Source organism: Puma concolor, chromosome C2 (genome assembly GCF_028749965.1).
Source record: "Puma concolor isolate L17-30 chromosome C2, mPumCon1.1.hap2, whole genome shotgun sequence".
NCBI classification, from domain to species: Eukaryota; Metazoa; Chordata; class Mammalia; order Carnivora; family Felidae; genus Puma; species Puma concolor.
The window spans coordinates 143,763,935-143,778,805 of record NC_141675.1 but is presented as its reverse complement, the minus strand read 5'-3'; the positions used below and the strand labels follow the sequence as shown (position 1 = coordinate 143,778,805).

At 36.3% G+C, this 14,871-nt stretch overlaps 1 long non-coding RNA gene across 2 annotated transcripts in view; it reads left to right on the top strand.

The window, feature by feature from the left end:
- The window catches only part of LOC147577569 (uncharacterized), a 137,845-nt gene that overhangs the window by 29,298 nt on the left and 93,676 nt on the right, over positions 1–14,871 (top strand). Inside the window, exon 3 of one of the 2 annotated variants that reach the window (XR_015255863.1) lies at positions 7,198–7,395. The exons of the other annotated variant lie outside the window; for it this stretch is intronic. This is a non-coding gene — a long non-coding RNA (uncharacterized LOC147577569). Of the gene's footprint in view, positions 1–7,197; positions 7,396–14,871 lie in introns of those variants that run through there. 2 annotated transcript variants of the gene reach the window in all.

Genomic DNA, 14,871 nt, shown 5'->3' with positions numbered 1-14,871 from the left:
CAAAGCAGGAAAGACTATCCAATGGAAAAAAAGTCTCTTTAATAAATAGTGTTGGAAAAACTGGACGGTGACATGCAGAAGAATGAAGCTGGACCACTTTCTTACACCATACACAAAAATAAATTCACAGTGGGTGAAAGACCTAAATATGAGACAGGAAACCATCAAAATCCTAGAGGAGAACACAGGCAGAACCTCTTTGACCTCAGCTGTAGCAACTTCTTACTAGACACATCACTGAAGGCAAGGGAAACAAAAGCAAACATGAACTATTGGGACTTCATCAAGATAAAAAACTTCTGCACAGGGAAGGAAACAATAAACAAAACTAAAAGACAGCATACATAATGGGAGAAGATATTTGCAGATGACATATATGATAAAGGGAGAACTGATTTTTCAAGGCAAATTTACCACAATATTCCAGAAAATATGAATAAAATTTGATTGGTATAGCACACTTCCTGGCTAGTTATTAAGCTTCCTGGCTTAGAAGGCAAAAAAAATTCAGACACCCAGGGGAAAACACAAGACACCATTAAGGAAGAAAAATTTGTTTAGCTATATTGAGAACCAAAGAAACCCAAAACCAAAACCAAAAATAACAACAACAGCAACAACAACAACAACAAAACCCCGAGACATTGTCTAAAATGATATGAAGAAAATAAAAGAAAGAATAAACTAAAAGTATCACATGAGCCAAGTTACCATTCAAGCATGAAGCATGAAGACATTCCTGCAAGCTAAGAATTGCAGCTAGCATTCCCTGAGTCCCTGCTCGGGGCTCAGCCCTTTCCTTCATGCTTTACAGGTGTTGCCATATTAGATTCTCACAACTATCTCATGAAATGGGGTTCAATATATCTCTCTTTTACAGTGGAGGGAATGGAGGCAAGTTATTCACTTCATTTGTCCAGGATTTCACATCTCACTAATGATAGAGCTTGGGTTTGAACCCAGGTAGTTTGGCTAACGATACTGCATGTTTTCCACTATGCCACACTGCTAAGAATCTGAAATAACTTACAGAATAATGAACACAAGATCTCTTCTGAAAAAGTCAACGTCTTCTAAGAAACCTGTAAAGTGGTGAAGTGCAGCCAGTAGAAAGATAATTAATTATGCTTACAGACTAGCCCTTAGTGCAACTAAAATGTTGATAGGATATTGCATGTACTAACACAACCAACAAAAATGAGAGCAGAAAGAAGGGTGGTGGACATGATGTTAATAGTTACACTTTGCTTACATCTCTCATCAGGGAGAAAATGGATTCTGCTCAAAATTAAAATATATTAATTTTCATATATAATAAATAGATTGGCCCCCAACTATTCACATTATTCATAGTCCTTTTTTTTTTTTCTTAAAGGAGTTTCATTGAAGATTCTGGAATAATAAAGTATAGAATCATTGGTGGGAATGAAGACTATGGTCATTGGAGGGATGGAACTCAACAAAATTATTGGATACATTATATTCATGGATATTTAAATAATCAGGAATTAAAGCAATATTAATGGTAGACTACAGACAGTTATCCGGTTAGCTAAAATCTAAAAATAGGGGTGCCTGGGTGGCTCAGTCAGTTAAGCGCTAGACTTCGGTTTGGGTCATGGTCTCAGGGTTCATGAGTTCGAGCCCAAATTGGGCTCTGTGCTGACAACTCAGAGCCTGGAGCCTGCTTTGGATTCTGTGTTTCCCTCTCTCTCTGCCCCTCACCTGCTCACATTCTGTCTCCCTTTCTCTCAAAAATAAATAAACATTAAAAATATTTTTTTTAATCTTCTAAAAATAAATAAAATAAAGACACCTTCATTCATCCTTGGTAGAAAGGGACCTGCTGGTAGTGTGAGTAGATAAACTGATCAAGGTGGAGGTGAGGGATTTACATCAGCATGACCAGCACTTGGCACTTCTGGGTTCTCAGCAGCTGGAAAACAGAACAAACAATGGAGGCCAAGAGGATCCATTGGCGGAGGGAAAGCATGTCACCGGGGTCCTTGGCAACTTGCATGGATGCTTTGAAACAGGTTCAGGGTCTCCTGGCTGGGAAAGTTAGGCCACCCTACTGAAGGAATAAGTGTGTTGGTCACAGTGTGTTCATGTTTTTCTGATCTCTTTTCAGGTTCCTGATCTACTTCTCCCATCTCCACCCTACCCCCAAATTATAGTTATCTCGTTTCTTGCTATTCTTCTGCAGCTAGAATCTGCCCCTTCTCACCATCTTGGCCTCCAAAATCTATGCAACTGATATTGTTTCCTGCTTTGGTAGTGTAATGCCACAGACCTTTTGTGCAAGTATCTGATTTCAGCAAGCCATCTGATTTATTTCAGCAAAGCATCTGATGAGATCTCTTCTGATAAATTTTCCCTAATAGTCACCAACATTAAAACTTAGTGCGTTTTACAATTCCTTGTGGACGTATTTTTCAGTTATAACGGAATGACTTTAATCTTTCTGATAGCAAAGATTAGGTCCACCAGTTCTGCCACCACTCCTGATACCATCGAGGGCTTTGCCTAGATTAAAGTGTGCACTGGACTATATATGTTTAGTCTGGTTTTAGTAGTTATTGATTTTAAGAATCAAGTGTTGTCATGTAATGGGGCTCAAAATGTTTCAAGCTCTGGAGATATCTTCATGGTAAAATTTTAAAATTCCAAGGCAACAAGGCAGGCGGAAAATTAATGATCCCAGCATTGTATCTTATTGGAAGAAAGACTTTTAGCTACTTTTCCTCGTGTGCTTGCCTGTTCCTTAGCATTCTTTTCTCCATGTCCCCAACCTCCCATCCAAAGAAACAGTTTAATCTGATTATTCAAATCTGGACACCCTGATTGCATACAATTATTAGTTTGTGTGCAATCACTGGGTATACCTTCAAGACTAGGATATCAGGTTCTAAGATTTCTCATTGTCCTTTTCCTGTTTACATCATGTTGCAGAATTGGTAAACTAAGTCAGGGATTCCTCTTAAATTTTGGGAACCTTTTTTTGACTCTCATGCTGTGTATGGATGGGTGAATAGACTCCAGCCGTATCCTTCTCTCTCATGCAGGTACCCCAGAGCATGATGATCTCAATATTCTCAAGTGGGATGGTCTTAGGTGAGGGTGGTACTTAGGAGGTTCCTTTTGGACTTAAAGCCTAATCCAGGAGCTTCCATTATCTTTAATCAGGGCTATTAGTCAAATAATACAGCAACCAATGGCAGGATACTCTTGTTCCTGCTTTGCCTTGGGTATCCTACTTAATAACCATGTGGGAGAGATTGTCGGGAGTTATGTTACTCCCAGATTTAAGTTTTCCTGACCTCCTGTATTAGTCAGGTTCTCCAGGAAAAGTGAGCTAATAGAAGATTTGTTATGAGGAACTGGCTGATGTAGTTATGGAAGTTGAGAAGTCCCATGATTTTCCATCTGCAAATTGGAGACCCAGGAAAGCTGGTGTGTAATTCAGTCTGTGGAATAAGATCTGAGACCAAAGAGGCTGACTGATATACAGGGGGTGAGATGAAATATGCCAGCTCAATCACTGGCACACACACACACACACACACACACACACACACACACACCACAAAATGGGGATGAATTCCTCCTTTCTCTGCCTTTTGTTCTATTCAGGCCCCCTGCCCCCAATAGATTATATCATACCCACCCATATTTCGGTGAGGGCAATCTACCTTCTGAGTTCACTGAATCAAATGTTAATCTCTTCTGGAAACACTCTCACAAGCACACCCAGAAATAATGTTTAATCTGGGCGCCCTGTGGCCAGTTGAGTTGACACATAAAATTAGTCATAATACCTCCTGACTGCAAAATAATTGTAATACCATCAAAATCTCTATTTGACCTCTTAAATACCTTAGACCATTTAATGAGAAGTACTATAAGCAGTTAGTTATAAGGCTTTGTCTATATTAGTTTTTGCTACCTGAGGACAGGCATTTCATTTCTATATCTCAGGCAGCTGGTATAGTGCTTATACACAGATACCATTTATTCAGTGAATGATAACATAATTCTAAGTCTTTCATTCTGAAAACATATTGTTCAGATGTTTAGAGCATTTTTAAAGGCAGCATTTAGTGGAGCATATGCTCTATGCCCTAAAAGGCATTATACTCATTTAGAGATGGGGAAATTAAAGCTCCATATGGGGCTCATCCAAGTTTGCATGCCTTGGAAGTAGCTGAGGTGAGGTTCACATGGAAGTATATGCAACTCCAGAGCCAGCTCTTGGCATAGCATCACTGCCTCTAAGCTAGATCAAGTACAAAGGGGGATTTCTAGCGCTCATCCTTGCCCAGGCAACATTTCCTCATGTGAATCCATATCAGTCCTCCTGGCTCTGGGCAGCAACTTGACCATTCTTGGCGATGAGATATTTTTTGTCTAGTGACTGTCCTGAGGACATAGTCAACTAAAAAACATGCTCACAAATAAGAAGTATCTCCCTCATTGTGCTTTATTTACAAAAGATTTGGAGTTAAAAAGAGAGAGAGGAAGGCGGGCAGGAAATCAAGAAATCTAAAGAATGAAAAGTAGAAACATTTGTTAGAAACTGAATTCCATCTTTCTATTAGTGTATTTTAAAATATATATTATATTGCATATATTAAGTAAATTATATTAACAATGTTATATTAATTATATTAAACTAAATACATTATATTAAATATAGTAAACACATATAATGTAATATAATAATGTGTAATAAAATATTGAATTATAATACATAATGAGAAAACAATCTCTGTATCCTCAGTCTGGTCACTTCTGCATAGAAGGGGTCAAAGATTGAGTCTCTCTAGGAGTAATTAAAAAATAGTTACTGGAATATAAATACTGGAATACTGATTGAAATAATCAAGGAAGATATTAAAAGCCATTTATGTCCTTTCCATTATATAGGGTCTTAATCACAACTAGATTTCGCAACATTAGGATATTCTCTATTGTTAAGACCAACCAATGGGATATAGAAAATTGGTTTTTATTGTTTCAAAAATATCGCTAATTTGACCAAGTCTTCCTAGTTTAATCTGAGTCATTCTAAAGAAGCAGAAGAGCAAGACACTAGCAGAATTTTGTTATTATGCGTTTATGTTGTTAATGATTTATATATGTTTGAATACCTTGCTTTGATGGTACAAAGAGATTGGGGCAATTCGTTAGATATAACATAGTAAAATAAAATAGGAAAAAAAGATAATAACATAGGGACATAGAAAATAAAGTTAGAAAATGCAAAGAACATATCAGGGAAAGTGTGGAAGGAGAAGCATGCTAGAATTTCCTAGATTGTTACTGAAGTTAGGACTAGAGGTCTAGCTTTCTGAGCTTTCTGGAAGCCAAAGAAGAAAAAAGAAAAGAGATTAGTTTTGAATTTTATGCTGTTCAGGAAAAACATTTCTTTAGGAGTTATTAGTATGACAACCATATCTGAGTCTTGTCGTTCGTGCACATTCTTGAAGTTTTCTCAATGAATGCTTATGATGGACAGTCTGCAGCCAGTGTGTTCATGTGCTCCGCAGAGGTTTTTCTCTCTTCTATGAAGATTTTCCTAAACCAAATGTTCACACTTCTGGGTACGATGGAACACAGCACAAAGGAGTCATGGCCATTATGTCCCATTTGGGTTCATATCGACAGAAACTTTTATCCTGCGATAAGAGAACCAAGGTTGTCTTCTGTCTTCATGTTGTTCCTTTACTCCTGGGATTGTAGATAATTATGAGCTATGGTCTGCCCCCACCCTCTTGCAGGGATGAAGTCCTGCCTACTGATTTCCATCTTTAAACGTATGACTTTGTGAATTGAGAGTACTTCTTTCTGTTCCTTTGAGGGAACACTTTACAATTGAAATCTCTTTAAAGCCAGAAAACATAGCAACGAGAAGCAATCTGATCCTAAAATATACAACATTTTCCTGGGGAGAAGGAAGAAGAGAGGGAAGTATGTCCCAAAGCAAAACTCTATTTTCCTAGACACATACCAGAGAAAGATTCTTTTTTCTAGGTGGACAATTCGATTATAGGAGTTCTGGGGCATCAAGAAGCATACCCCTCCCCCCAAATCCTTTTAATTCTAAAATATTTCCTCTCATCAGTAGCTGAGGGTTCAATTATTTTCAATTAATTGATATATTATTGGTCTAAAGCATTAATGCCTTAGTAGGAAAATATTCTGTTCAACCAGAGACTTTGCTCAAAAATATCTTGGGTATAATGAGAGACTAATGACATATTAAATATATTTTGGTTGGGAAGAATTGGAAAATGATTTAGAATCCAGTTTATTGCATAATAGTTAAACCCTTAATTATAGGAAGGCTCAGCCAGGGGTCTGATTAGTATGTGATTCAATGTCAGATGTATGAATGGTGAAAATTGCTGTGTTTACTTCATATCTCTTGTAAGATCTAACTTATAAACATGTTTGGGAATTTTGGACCATCCCTAAGCATTTTTAGAGGTCTTGATAAGAAAACATTTATTTTTTATTTTTAACTAGAGGTAGAAGACAATTAAGGAAACCAATGATAGAGTATATAACCTTAAGTTATATATAAGTTAAGTATATTGTTGACCTTAAGTCAAAAGTTACTTTAAAAAATACAGATAATATATAATATAATCTACATGTTTTCTTAAAGATTACAACAAAAACAAAACCTTAAAATAGTGTGTTATGTTACATTACTTTTATTTGATCTAAAAATGACTTATTTTACCTCTCTGGTTAGGAATACCTAAGAAGTATAGTGAGTTACACATAGTAGATTCTCTTTTATGTATTCAAAATGAGGTAGGCCTACATAATTCTTTTCTGTCTCCTTTAATGGTAAGCTAAGTCATATGAAAAATCTATCCCACATGGAACATGGCTGATTAATGACAGTTCACACACACACACACACACACACACACACGCACACACCCCACCCATTTCACCCAAAGATATAATCATTCGTAGGCTACCTGTGTAAGACGGAAAATTATGACCTTATGTGTGAATTATAAATGTAAATTAAACAGTTTTTTTCCACCATAAGTAATATAATAGTCTGGCTGTTGTTAATTTTGATAACTTTACTGAATGTGAATAAAACAAGATTTTAGAAGTGGAAATAGTGTGCAATTTTGAGAGAATCTAAGAAACACAATTTCTTTTTCCCTTTAGCAGGCCCACAGCCAAGCCATTGAGAGACAAACCAATGGGAAACAAATTAGCTCATGTACCTCATGTGCTCCTGGAGCTTTCCCACAGTACCCCTTGGCCAGTGCTTGGACAAGGTAATTTACCATATCTCTGAGTGTCCTACTCCCAAGGGGACATTCATCTTGCCTTCCTAGAAGCAGGTTGAGGTCTGGAGTTTCATGTTTATGGTCATCAAATATATTTTGGCTAGCAGAATGAGAGGCACAGTTGTGTTTTCAGTAAACTCATCCATTACCTTGACTTCAGAGCTATTGAATTTATACTACCTGATGAAAATTACCAATTTCAAATGACAGACAAACCTGAAATATGGTTATACCATCAGAGGTCTCCCTGTGACAGGAAATAAAAATCAAATCATCTGGGCATTGTCAAGTAAAATGAGAGTTAGTAAAAAAGAAATATATAATTTTAGAGTCATCAAATGATGAAATACTGGAAGGGATATCTCTTTATTGAGGTTTGTTTTAATACCAACCGGACTGTCTTTTCAAAATCTGTGAATCTCATTAGGATCAAAGTAGCCTGAAGGGCATTTATGGAAGATTTTAAAGGCTGGTATAGGGTTTGAAGAACTTATATATAACTGTGAATATTTGAGGGAAATAGTTGATCAAAAGCCTCTAAAATGTGAACCCCAAAGACCGAAATTAATAAAAGTAGTTAAGAGATTTGGTTGTGAACAAAGTGGGGAAAAATTAACAAGATAAAAAAAGTATTTATTGATAAAATACCTCTTAAAGGTATGATAGCATATTTTAAATCATGCTTTGTCTAAACTTCCTAAACCTGGAAATATCTAAGAATAAGAGAAACTTCATAAAATATTAATTATAGACCACAGCACTCTTTTTAGTATTAGAACCTTTCTTTTTCCCAATCTATTCTCTAATTAGGGAAACCATGGCTGCCACTCTCTACTTAGAAATCTACTCTTTTTTCTTCTAATCCATTATATGTAGTTGAACTAAATATACCAAAACACATATTTACAGAAAATGATCACATTATAAGGAAAAAAGTGGAGTGGAATGTTGTGGAATGTTGTATTTTTTTTTTTTCTGATACAGACCACTACTTCATGATAGGTGCAATCACTTCTTGTATTTATTTCCCTGCCTTTTATTTCATTTTGAATTACTTTTTCTTGTGTTTTTGATGAAATTAAATTTTAATTATTGGATTGTTCATCATACATGTTTGTTCTGATCATGGTCTTTATGATCTCATATAAGAGAAATTACAATGGACTTTAAAGGGTGCTAATGGCAGCTTCTGGAATAACCACTGAGGGTATTAGTGGAGGTGGAAAAAATCAGAAAGTTAAGACAGGCTCTAGATTTATGATTTATTTATGTATTTTAGAGATTCTGATCCATGGGAAGAAAGGGCAGTGAAATATAAACCTTGGTCTTGATGGAGAGAGACAAAGAGAGAGAGAGAGAGAGGGAGGGAAAGAGGCAGTGGGTGAAGGTTCAAGCACCAATTAGAGATTTAAATTTAAAATTTAAATTTGAAGTAAAAATATATTCATATAATTTTTGAGCAAAATCTAACAATTTGGTAAATTTAAGTCAAATATTTGCATTAAAGAATCTGTAATGATATGCTGAATATCTGTTCTCTTCCAAGTCAAGTAAATCAAATTGGACATTAAAGGACCACCAAATAAGGAATGACATGAACGTCTATTTTTAGATGTAGGTTATTTAGAGTAGGTTATTTAGAGTATTTAGAGTAGGTTATCACCACTGAATTTGTACCTTGCCATCAAGAAGACATTCTAGCAATATTGTCTCCAGCCTTGGTGTAATTGTATTAGTTGTCATTTAGTCACATTTTTGTTTTTCCTCACATGTGATTTTGTTTCAGAAAATGTCTTCCAATATAAAACATACCAAGTTACTCTTTGGATGGCAATGACAAAAAACTTGAATGGAGTGTCACACAGTTTCGTGTAGCACCTCATCCCTGAAGTGACAATCTCGGTTCAGGTCTTCAGTCTTTCTTGCCTGGTTCATTGCAATCACTGGGCTCTTTTCCATCCAGGCATCCTCCCTCCACCTCCACTGGCTGCCATATTGATTTTTCAAAATGTAAATATGATTATGTCACTCTTGTTGAGAAAGTTTTTAAGAGATGGCTTATAACCTACAAGATAATAGAACAGCTGAGATTGGCATGCTAGGCTCTTCAGGGCTCAGCTTCGTCTCCCTCCACTCTTGATCCTCTCCACATTGGCTTTGCCCCAAACATATCACGTCAAGCTGATTCCTTGACTGGGGCAGCTCTTTATCCTTGCTGTTCACTGAAAGCTCACTCTCCCTTCAAGTTCAAATGTTAACTTTTCCAGTTCACTGAGTAATACCATTAGGCACTCCCTTTTCTCTCTCTGGCACCTAATATGTAAACCTTTTAGACATCAGTTATTACTGTTTTGAACTTCTTGCTAATACAGCACTTTCATATACAGGCCCTTTAATAATCGCCTGCTGAAAAAAGGGCCGGTTGATAAGACAAATAGCTTCTCCATAAACATCAAGGCCATGGGATGTTTTATTGCTGTGTTCCAGCAGGCTACTGAAAACTTTTGAGATCACACACATAATATACTTGATTTCCTCATATGACCAGAAATTCTATGACCAGATCTTGTCCCACAATGGAAAGTCCTCTGAAGACCAGGTTATCTGTGGATGGTTCACTCTAGTTTGAAAACATTTTAAAACTTAAAGGAACTCCTTTATTATATGCCCAAGAGAAATCAAGACCAGAGAGGTAAAGACAATTTCCTGGAATAACAGCTAAAATGAATGATGGGACAGAACTAAAACAAACTGTCCAGATACCCAGTCAGATAATCCTTATAATAATATAGGTAGATCTTCAGCAGGCCAAGAAGTGAACCAAAATAACCCCCCAAATCCATGAATAGTACTATGTTAATAACTATATGTTATTAAATACCTACCATCACTATGTTCAAGACATCATACTAGGTGTTATGGGTACTAAAACAAATAGCCCATGGATTCTGCTCTTCAAGTATTCATGCTTCAGCTCTTACCTGTCTCCTTTCTCTCCCCTTACCATTTACTCTTCCTCTCTACCTTAGGAGACTCTCTCAGAGGGGCTTCAGCCAAATCCTCTGAGTGAGTTAAGAGATGGAGGAAAACAAACATGGGATGGGGCATTGTAGGTTAGACTCTACCTCCAAGCTTTGAGGTCCTGGTAGTGACTTCACCCTTCTGAGCATCAGTTCATAAATATAAATAGTCACAGTGATTTCTACTCTGTCTCTGCATAAGCCATTTTAAGAAGCAAATGATGGCTATGCTGTATTTCAAAGCCATTGGCTTTAGAGCCTTGATGGTTGGTTTGAATCTCTGCTCTATTACTTCTTAGGTGTGGGAATGTGTCTTCTCATGTTCAAAATGTGGTTATATTATCCACCTTATCTTGTTAGGGTTAGCAATACTGTTTTAAATAAGTTTATTTACCTATTTTGAGACAGAGAGAGAGAGAGAGAGCAAGAGAGAGAGCATGAGCAAGTGGGGGAGGGGCAGAGAGAGAAGGAGAGAGAGAATCCCAGGCAGGCTCCACACTGTCAGCAGAGAGCCTGATATGGGGCTGGAACTCACAAACCCTAAGACCATGACCTGAGCCAAAGTCAGATGCTTAACCTACTGAGCCACCCAGGCATCCCTAGGGTTAGCAATGTTGTAAGTACAGATAAAGGTCTGACCTTTAAGACATTATCAATTAATGTAAGTCTTATTCTCGTTATTGTTTTCAGATATGTTTAAGGGTACTTCATCTGTCTGAAAATTCTGTAGACACTTAAGAAATTATTTCCCCCAGACACATGCAGACTAAAGCGTGCCGTTACTAGTGGTGTTAGAATTTTTCCCATAATTGCACACCTTTGCTACAAAGATCAGCAAAGATGCTGGATACACAGCAATGGCCGGGAGCCTGAGGCTATGTGAAATGAGGGCTACTCTGGAGTAAATTGTCATTTTCAAAAAATAAAGAATGAGTCAGACCATGCCTAATTCCACAGGAAAGAGATTAGTTGCAGCAGAAAACATGTGGAGTTAATTTGGTTAGAAAGGAAATATTAACATCTTGAATTCCACAAAGACTCCTTCCCTTGGAGTTTGTTGGATGATTTACAGAGCTCGTTTATAGATCTTCATAAATGCAGTGGGTACATAATAAAAGGGCAAATCAAGGATGACTATTGTTACAGTGACTGTGTTTTATGTACATTCAAAACCTTATCCCACATATGTAGCCTTTACTGATACAGAGCCTAGGGATTTTTGAGGGAATTAAAACAAGAAGTGATATTTACATAATGTTCTTTCGAGTTCCATTTTGGCTAAATTTTGAAATCTGATTTTAGAATAATGTATACTTGGAATGAGTCAGAATAGTATGTTTCTACAATATGGAAGTCAGCTGCAGCTGGAATAAATGGATCTTACGCTAATTTAGGGTCCCAAATGACAGCTAATTTTTTGTCATTCAGAATTTGAAATTTGCTTTTTGTAATAGTTCCTGAAATTACAATGAATTTTCATAGTTTTGGAGATCCTTGCCTTCATCATTTTTATTTTCTTTCATGCTTGACATAGGAAGAATGGAATATGTTTCTATCCAATTCTATCTGTAGGCTCATCCCCTAAGCCTCTGTTTTACTTTGCTTTTTACTTTTTGCTTTGGGACTTTTCTTTCTTTCAAACCATAGACCGAAGTTGTCCTTCTTCAGGTACATCATCAACATTTTTTAAAAAGAAACTTCTGCAGGTGATTGTAAAGGATGCTTAAAGATACAATACTGGAACATAAATAAATTAGGACCTTAGAGATAACCAAATCAGGACCAATATGCGATGATTTAGTTCATCACTAAAACTAGTTACACACAAAAATAATTATCTAATTTTTCTTACATTTTCCAAATATTTTTCTACATTATCTGAATACCTTAGCATTCTTTTATGTAGGTCCAGGGTAATTAAATTTTTTACTGGATTTCTTTGTTTTCAGGAATACATTTTTCACTTGTAGAATGCTTCTTTGCAAACAGTTTGAAATTAATTTTGTTATAATCAAGAAATGTATCTCTTTAAAACTTTAAAAATATAGACTGATGTTATTTTTTTTTTCTTAAGCTCCTGAAGTTTAAAATCTAAAACTCTCAGAAAAGTATATTTCAATTGCATTATGCAATGGTGTATGTGTGTGTGTATATATAATATATATGTATATATTTATATATATAATATGCAACTATATATTCATACTATACACATACACAAAGGTATATAAGTGATTTGGAAATACAATTAAAAATAAATGGTTTTAAAATTATATTTATGTCAATCACAACAATTTTGCTTTACTATGAATTCTCAAATTAAACCTTAAACAATGGTTACTTTTTATTAATGATTACGAATTAGGCAATACACAGTGTCCTTCACACATATTCATTCTTCATAAAAACCCTAAGTCTTATGAATTATGCTTATTAAAACCAAGCTCAGGGACAAAGTAATTCAAGGTCATAAAGCTTCTGAAAGGCAGAACAAGGATTACATTAACTATTGACCTTAATCATGACACTGTTTGTTGTTGTTGTTTGTTTTGTTCTGTTTTTACATGAACTGTCTTATCTTAATCAAAGGGAAGCAATTGAAAACACTTTTAGAAACTCAAAAACAGGAGCAATATGCCCATATGGTTTATATCAATAGTACATACTGAACAGTAAATATAGCGATTCCTCATTTTAAGCAAAGATATTATTTCATGAAACAGAAATATCGGATTGGGATTAATACTTCTACAAATGGAATCACTGTTGGTATTTCTCAGATGGCCATTAGGATCTAGGTGGAAAAATTAAAGCGTGTTAGGTTAATTGATACAGGAAAAATGGTCAACAAGCTGCAAATGAGGCCACCCAGGAATTAACAACAGCAGGAAGCTGTTGTCACCCTCGTTCTGGAAGGGCACTAAGAACAGGTGGCCTTACCAGCTTCCAGAAATCATGGCTGCTTCACGGCTGCTGCAGTCATGATGGATGGGCTGTGGTCGGGAGCTGGAGCCTCAGAGGAACCAATGACAGCCAGAGACACCACGAGAGCAGAGAGAAGGGGAATATCCCGGTTTCTCCTTCATCTGCCATTCCCGTCATTGGTTCCAGCTTCCCATTGCAGACCCCACTGGAAGTAAGAGTGCAAGGGCTGCACCCTAAAATCGAGTTTCCTGTGAAATGCAGCAAAACAGAAGGGAGAATATGGATATTAGAGAAGACAGTTCAACTATCCTCCCTCCTTCTCAGCCCACCACCCTCTAATGGGATGGTTTTGGATAAATCGAACTATTACAAAACTGTTTCCTTATGTAGAAAAACAACAACAACAACACATTACTCCTTATTTCTGCCTCACAGGATGATTTGAGAGAAGTAAATGAGATGGTTAGTTTGAATTCTTCATCTATAGGAGGCCCCAAATAAATGCAAATTTTACTACGTTTGTATGCAAAAAACATAAAAATTCTTGCTCTATTGATAAATTAGCTGTAGCAACCATTTCCAATGCAATTATACACACACACACACACACACACACACCTGAGGTGCCTTTCCAATCCATGTGTTTGGGAAAACTTTTATTGATTTTATAGCAATTGTATAAAGATATAATTATCTCTGATTAATGCTGGAATTTAAGGTTTTGTATACATTAAGTTTTTAATTAAACAAGAAAGTAATTGAACATGGAAGCAATTAGACTGAGGTGGTTCTCATGCCTTAGCAGCCTATATAAACAAACCAAAACCTAAGCCAGCGTCAATGCACTTGAGTCCGAGACCTGAAACTTACAAAGGGCAATTACAATCAGTGAAATAGGTTTTCCTAAACAGGACGAATGCTTAAGCTTTAGCCAATCAAATTGTTTCCTTGCTTTGCTTCAGCTTCTATATTAAAAAAACTTGTCTTTGTCTCCTATCAGCAGAATGCTCCTAACTACCTTTGGTTTGGTGCTGCTGTATTGGAATCAAAGTATGCTGAAATAAAATCTCAAAAATTTAAATGTGCCTCACTTCCTCTTTTACCATAAAAAAATATATATAACTATATATATAACTATATATGTATGCATATTTTACTTTGAGACCTAACATGATATGAGGGTTCTATTTGATATAATATACTAATTTAATATTAATATTTAGGGAGAAAATTAAAAAAAAATTTTAATGTTTCTTTTTTGAGAGAGAGAGAGCGTGAGCAGGGGCAGGGCAGAGAGAGCGGAGACATAGAACCCGAAGCGGGCTCCAGGCTCTGAACTGTCAGCACAGAACCTGACAGAGAGCTCAAACTCATGAACTGTGAGACCATGAACTGAGCTGAAGTCAGACACTTAACTGACTGAGCCACCCAGGCGCCCTAGGGGGAGAATTTTTTTAATGACATGTAAATTTTGATACCCCAACTTGATTAAGTGAAACCATCTTTGATAACATATTAATACTGCAGAAACACTTTTTGGATAATTTGTACTGGCACTATGCAGGCAATACTCAAAAATGCATAAGAAGTTGTGTTCCTTAAGC